This window comes from Aquarana catesbeiana, linkage group LG02 (assembly GCF_042186555.1).
Source record: "Aquarana catesbeiana isolate 2022-GZ linkage group LG02, ASM4218655v1, whole genome shotgun sequence".
Taxonomy (NCBI): Eukaryota; Metazoa; Chordata; class Amphibia; order Anura; family Ranidae; genus Aquarana; species Aquarana catesbeiana.
This window is the reverse complement of record NC_133325.1, coordinates 69,946,294-69,954,293: the sequence shown is the minus strand read 5'-3', so window position 1 is coordinate 69,954,293 and position 8,000 is coordinate 69,946,294.

Here is an 8,000-nt window from a genome sequence, read left to right as displayed (position 1 = left end):
CTCAAGGACATTCACAGAGTTGTCAGGTAGCCACTCCTTTGTTATCTTGGCTGTGCGCTTAGGGTCGTTGTCCTGTTGAAAGATGAACCTCTGCCTCAGTCTGAGGTCCATAGCGCTCTGGAGCAGGTTTTCATCAAGGATGTCACTGTACATTGCTGCATTCATCTTTCCCGCTAACCTGACTAGTCTCCCAGTGTCTGCTGCTGAACAAAATCCCCACAGCATGATGCTGCCACCATCATGCTTTACTGTAGGGATGATATTGGCCAGATGATGAGTGGTGCCTGGTTTCCTCCAGACATGACGCTTGCCATTCGGGCCAAAGAGTTCAATCTTTGTTTCATCAGACCAGAGAATTTTGTGAGAGTCTGAGAGTCTTTCAGGTGCCTTTTGGCAAACTCCAGGCGGGCTGTCATGTGCCTTTTAGAGTTCATTGTTATTCCAGTATTGAAGTTGGTAAACGAAGTTGGAAAACTCCTCCTGCAAGTCCCGTTGAGTGCACCTACTGCCTGCTCATATTTATATACATATATGTGTATTTTGTGTATAAATTACACACATAGTGCTTTGTTTTAGTTGGAGCATGCCAGTACACAGTACTGGCACAGGTTTTGATTGGAGGGTGCCATGGAACCCAGGTATAGTGATAGGGTTTGCCTGCAGTTAAGCAGTTCCTTTCCAGACCTCCAGTCAGTAGTATTCACTATGACAGACAGTGCAATCATTTGCTGCTGTCACAAATGTAAACAAAGACCCAGCACAGAGAAAGTTACACTACTCACTTCCTCTATTGGGCTCTGACTGATGACATACCGTATTTATCGGCGTATAACACGCACTTTTTTTCCCCTTGGAATCAGGGGAAAATCATGGGTGCGTGACATACGCCGATTGTGAGCCTTTTGGCGGCTCTCGGCTGCTCTTGCAGTCCCGTGTAAGCCGCCGAAAGCCACCAAGAGCGGCCGAGTGCGTCCGAAAGCCGCTGAGAGCCTCCGAGAATGGCCGAAAGCCGCTGGGAACGGTGGCGCCATTTTTAAACGGCAGATGTCTGCAAATGACACAGGGCAAGGCTACAGATGGACACTGACAAGGCTGCAATGATGGACAATGCTACAGATGGACACTGACAAGGCTGCAATGGGGGACAAGGCTACAGATGGACACTGACAAGGCTGCATTGATGGGCATTTAAATGTAAGTTTTTTTTTTTCCTTAAAATTCCCTTCTAAACTTGGGGTGTGTGTTATACGCCGATAAATACGGTAACGTAATGCAGAGCTCGGCAGAGGAAATGCCCAAGCTGCTTATTTATGTTGCGACAGCAATGATCCACTGAGCTGTCTGTCACTGCAGGTCTGCACTGACATGTTTCAATGGGACACAGTCTAACTAAAGGGGCAAATAGGACTGACTGACTGGCAAAGCTATCACTGCAATCAATGCAGGTCTACACTGATGGAAGTCTGAATGAGCGTGGATCATTCTATTAAAGCACAAAAATAGTTTTGCTAGTACCTGCAATATCCCATGCTGTATATTCCCTTTTCCACACTGCCTCATTCAATATACCATATTGTGCATTCTCTTTTCCACACCACCTCATTCCATATGTCATGCTATATGTGCCTTATTCAACACCACCTCACTCCATATGCCATGCTGAACATTCTCTATTCCACACCGCCTCGTTCTGTGCTGTACATTCCATATTCACTTCCTTCCATATATTATGCTCTACGTTCGTATTCCATATCGTCTCATTCTGGATTTTTACTGATTTATTGTTGCTGCTCAGGATTTATTATTACTGCTGGAGTGTTTTTTTTTTTTTTTTTACTTATGGGGGATTTATTGTTGCTGGTGGAGGAATCTATTGTTTCTGTTGAGGGATTTATTCTTAAAAGGGAGTGGTATTGGCAGGTGTGTAGGGGAAGTTTCTTCACCTATTCTCTGATACACATGCTCAGCCATAATTTGAGGACCACCGACAGCTTAAGTGAGTAACATTAATTATCTTGTTACAATGGTATCTGAAAGTTGGGGGGATATATCAGACAATGAGACAAGTGAACATGTTATCCCTAAAGTTGATTTTTTTTTTTATTCAGTTGGCGGCACACTTATTGCATCTAATTCCAGCAGCTTTTCACAAATTGATGAACCTTTGCCCATCTGTACTTCTGAGACACTCTGACTCTAAGATGCCCTTTTCATACCCAGTTATGTTACTGACCTGTGTCAATTTACCTAATTAGTTGCAAAATGTTCTTCCAGCTTTTCCTTGTTAGTACCACTTACCAGCTTTTTGTTGACCTGTCACAACTTTTGTGAGAACTATTTCTCCCATCAATTTTAAAATTACCTTTTTTTTTTTTTTTTTTTTTTTTTTTTTTTTTTTTTTTTTCTTAAATTGGAACATTTTCTCAGCTTAAAACATTTGATATGTTTTCTATCCTTAATTGTGAATAAAATATGGGTTTATGAGATTGGTAACTCATTGCATTCAGTTTAAGGTAGATTTACACAGCATCCCAACTTTTTTGGAATTGGAGTTGTACATCATGTGGATGACCCGGGTGCACGTGTGTCACTTCCCTGGGGGAGAGATGGCACCAGAAAGCAGTATGGGAACAAGACAAGCCAGCAGAGCCAGTGAGATGCTTTGAGCAATGTTCTGCTGGGAAACCTTGGGTCCTGCCATTCATGTGGGTTTTAATTTGCACTTATCACCTACCTAAACACTGTTGCTGACCAAGTACAACCATTTATGGAAATGGTATTCCCTGATGACAATGGCTTTTAGCATGATAATTCATTCTGCCACGCTGCAAAAATTGTTCAAAATACCACAACATTCTTTTAGAGGTCTATGTGGTCTCAACAGGTCAGGGCTGTTTTGGCAGCAGGTACCAATACCTGGTTTAATGATCATGGTATCACTGTGCTTGATTGGCCAGCAAACTAGCCTGATCTAAACCCATAGAGGATCCGTAGAAACTGTACCAGCACTAGAGATTTCTACAGAGAGAGTAGAGAACTCAGAAAACTATTTAGAGCTCGGGGATACCCCGATTCCATTATCAGGGAAGGTATGTCCAAAGCTCTAAATAAAAGGAGAGAGACAATTTTGGGAGTCGAACAGGAGAATGTCCATATTCCACAGCAATCAAAACAAGAACTGATTGGAGTGGTCACCACATATGGGACCCCTTGGAATCAACTGGGCAGTACTAGGGAGACACTGGCACAACCTACAATTAGATAGTAGACTAAAACAAATTTTGGGCCCTTGCCCAAATCTAATTGCTAAGAGAGCCCCAACAGTCGGAGATATATTGGTTCATATCGAATATACTTGACCTAGGGAAGTCAATACAATTTTTTTTGTCTACTTCACCCATTGTGGGTATGCACCCCTGCAGTGTCTGTAAATACCTGATTAAGACTAATAACTTTAGAGATTCTAAGGGCAAACATACGTATAAGATTCAATCTTTTGTAAACTGCTCCTCCTCCTTCTAGTTTATCAACTAATCTGCCCTTGTGGATGCAAATTTCACAAAAGGATGGGGGAACACTTGACTAGTATTACTACCAAAGATGATGAATCTCCGGTGGTGGTACATTTTAGGAATGCATATGGTGCATCAACTAAGGGCTTTAAATGTATGGTAATCTATAAGCTTGAATTGCCTGAAAGGAGGAGAGACTGGGTCAAGTTTCTGCTGCAAAAGGAAGCAAAATGGATCTTTCTTTTAGATTCATTATGACCTAAGGGGTTGAACAGTGATTTTTCACTTAAATGTTTCTTATAAATACAGTAAAGGCCCCTGTGTCCCGGCCTAACTGATAAAAAAAAATAAATCTGCCCATAACCCTCAGGTCTCTCTATAAAGTCCTCATATCTCTTACCCTCAACATTGAGGTTATTAATGGAAAGAATATTCGGTTCCTTAGACTCCTTGTGCTCAAAAGATTTCCCTCCCCCCTCTTTCTTCATCTAATGCCATGATCCTCTTTGTGGCCATCCTCCCCCTATTTTATTATTGGGGTGGATATATGTGTATATTAGATACTTACACACGTGGCTATCAATGGCGTCAATTTATTTGCTTCTATTTTCCATCCATTCCTCCAGTTGTAATTGTGTTGCTTACTGCCCACTTTTATTAGTCATGTGTGGTAAGCCTTAGCACCTCCCTGTGTAATAATAGGGATGTTAGACTTAGTGAACTGTTTGTGCACGAGTATACTTCTGTTAAGCTGTCAGTGGATCGGAATCCCGGGTCACTTTAAGAGTAAAGGGGGTGGAACTTAGCCCTGACTTAAACCCGGTGGCAGCTTACGGCCCTGTACGTCCTGACGAAGTTCCGGTGGGCGGAATGAAACGTGTAGATGGAAGAACCTCCCTGTCACTGCATGTTTTGACTCCATCTCTTTGCACCTGACTTCCATGCTTTGAGACGGGTCGACCAGCATACCAGTGGGGATAACTATATCGCTACTACCGCTGGTATTTCTCTATCCATCGCTGTTATATACAGCCTAGGACCATGTGAGGAACAGCTGAGACATATACTGCAGCCGAGGGCTGACGGATGAACTGTTTGGTTTGATTGAGGACCGTGAGTACTGTACACCATACAGACCTAAGGTGTTCATGTTTATAGTCATATCGGCTGCAGTCTGATTATGGGGATAGGTTACTCATTCCTATGGGACCATCCCAACCCTACATACCTTAACGAGTCTACACCATTCAGTACTCAGATGGCATATATGGACTGCTCCTGCTGTATATATCTCAGCCCTCTCTCCGGCCCCTGTAGCTCTGGCTGTACTTAGTCTATTAGCAGTGGACTTTTCATTTATGGTGTGACATCAATCACTGTTCCCCACATGGTTATGCAGCAGTATATGGATACATCATACCAACTCAGGAATTGGCTATCCAGCACTGTTTATCCATATGGTCCTCACTGAGGACGTTTTTTGATGGATGAATGTTCATAACTATTCACCCCCCTAAAGTCAATACTTTGTAGAGCCACCTTTTGCGGCTATCACAGCTCCAAGTCGCTTTGGATAAGTCTGTATGAGCTTGCCACATCTTGTAAATGGAAGAAATGCCGCGCCAACTATAAAATAAAAGCAGCCAACACAACAATCAGACTAATTGTGAAAAAATGTGAACAAAAATGTGTAGCGCTGATAGAGTAATCAATAAGTGTGTGCAATATTTATACCGTGATGGTGATATTCTAAAATAAAGAATATATATACATAAGGGTGCATATGGTAGAACATATATCACTTTGCGTGACCATATGAACAATTTATAGCCACCAAGATTCTTGTGACTTGTATATCAAACAGTCACTACCACTGGCCATGGAACAACAGCAAACCTGCCAAAAGCCGGCCGCACACCAAAACTTATGGACCAGGCAAGGAGGGCATTAATCAGAGAGGCAGCACAGAGACCTAAGGTAACCCTGGAGGAGCTGCAGAGTTCCACAGCAGAGACTGGAGTGTCTGTACATAGGACGAAAATAAACCGTACACTCCATAGAGTTGGGCTTTATGGCAGAGTGGCCAGAAGAAAGCCATTACTTTCAGCAAAAAACAAAATGGCACGTTTTGAGTTTGCGAACAGGCATGTGGGAGACTCCCAAAATGTATGGAAGAAGGTGTTCTGGTCTGATGAGACTAAAATTGAACTTTTTGGCCATCAAAGAAAACGCTATGATTGGGCAAACCCAACACATTACATCACCCAAAGAACACCATCCCCACAGTGAAACATGGTGGTGGCAGCATCATGCTGTGGGGATCTTTTTCAGCAGTCAGGACTGGAAAACTGGTCAGAGTTGAGGGAAAGATGGATGGTGCTAAATGCACATTCTTGAGCAAAACCTGTACCACTCTGTGTGCTTTGAGGCTAGGATGGAGGTTCACCTTCCAGCAGGACAATGACCCCAAACACACTGCTAAAGCAACACTTGAGTGGTTTAAGGGGAAACATGTAAATGTGTTGGAATGGCCTAGTCAAAGACCTCAATCCAATAGAAAATCTGTGGTCAGACTTAAAGATTGCAGTTCACAAGCGCAAACCATCCAACTTAAAGGAGCTGGAGCAGTTTTGCAAGGAGGAATGGGCAAAAATCCCAGTGGTAAGATGTGGCAAGCTCATAGAGCAGGGGTCTCAAACTAGTTGCCCTCCAGCTGTTGTGGAACTACAAGTCCCATCATGCTTCTGCCTGAGGGAGTCATTCTTGTAACTGTCAGCCTTGCAATGCCTCATGGGACTTGTAGTTTTGCAACAGCTGGAGGGCCACCAGTTTGAGACCCCTGTCATAGAGACTTATCCAAAGCAACTTGGAGCTGTGATAGCCGCAAAAGGTGGCTCTACAAAGTATTGACTTTAGGGGGGTGAATAGTTATGCACATTGACTTTTTCTGTTATTTTGTCCTGTTTGTTTCACAATAAAAAAAAAACAAAGTTGTGGGCATGTTCTGTAAAATAAATCATGCAAATCCTCAAACAATCCATGTTAATTCCAGGTTGTGAGGCAACAAAACACGAAAAATGCCAAGGGGGTGAATACTTTTGCAAGGCACTGTAGATGCTGGGTGGTGTCGCTGTCAACTTGTGATCTGTAAATGACAGCACAAACTGCCAGCTACAACTGTAGTAATTTCCTCTGAACTATCAAGCGGCTGCAGGTGATTGAGGGTTCAGTCTTCTCACAGTACAAATAGAGCAGGGGAAGCACAGGATTAAACAATGAGGGCCGCATACCTAAAATGGAGACGGGGTCTGTGCAGGCTCTGTTTGCTCTCACTCAAAAGACTGTCTTCTTGCTCCAACAAGGTCCGATAGGAGTGGAGGTGGGCAAGCTATCTCACCATGCAGCTCAGCAACCCCTGCATAGTGCTATGCTGGGTCCCTTAAGGGATTTGACAAACTTTTTAAATTTCTGAGACTTTCTCTTTGATGCAAGAATTTTAAGTATTTGTCCTGGTATCCACTTCTTTTTATCCCCTGTACAGCAGAACCTAGACTAGGCAAAGGAAATTCATCACAAGGAGCCAGTTGTGTTTCAGTGCTCATGTGCTAAAAATAAATATGCTGATAGGATGACAGAATAAATTATCAGAGAGATGAGCTCCTCTGTACAGTCAAAGGCTTAAAATGTTACCTAACTGCAGCACAGTATGTCTCCTGTCCTACCTGACAGAGCTAATCTCAGAATTAGATGGATCCAAACAATAGATGGAATTTTTCTCCATAATAGGTGATTATGTGCCCAGGACTCCCACACAAGCTCAACGGGCTGCTGTTCATCATCATGGTTATCCAGAACATAGAGAGAAACAACTCCAACACCAAATCCCTGGAGCCGCCAGGACAGGGACAGCCTGAAATTATCATAAGATGACTGTTTTTTGCATTGTAAATGGCTGAAATGGACATGGGCGAAGAAAACTGCCTCCAAGGAGACTACCACCAGCTCAAGAACCCTATGCAAAAACAGAGGATTGGATGACTTCTGGACTGAAGAACACGGAAACCTCAAAGTCTGTAGTTTCTCTTGGTGAAGGAAAACTCTGGCCTGGGAAGTGTCCAGGACCTATCCCACATACTCACTCCAAGCAATAAGTTGAAAGCGGCAATGATTTCTGAAGGTTAGGTGTCTCTGCAACAACTGTACAGTTAGAAACGTATTGGGGGAGATTTACCCTAGGAGATATAATGTAGCTGTGCATGGTAGCCAAGCTGCTTCTAACTTCAGTTTGTTCAATAAAGCTTTGATAATAAAATCTGGAAGCTGATTGGTTTCTATGCAGAGATGCACCAGATTCTGCACTCCCCAGTTTTCGTAACCCCCTGCCCATTCTGTTCTAGAGCCCTCACTGAGTGTTTGCTTAACAGGATTTGCAAGTATCCGTGAATTGGAATACCCCAAAATTGCAAAGAGGTAATACTGGAGCCAATA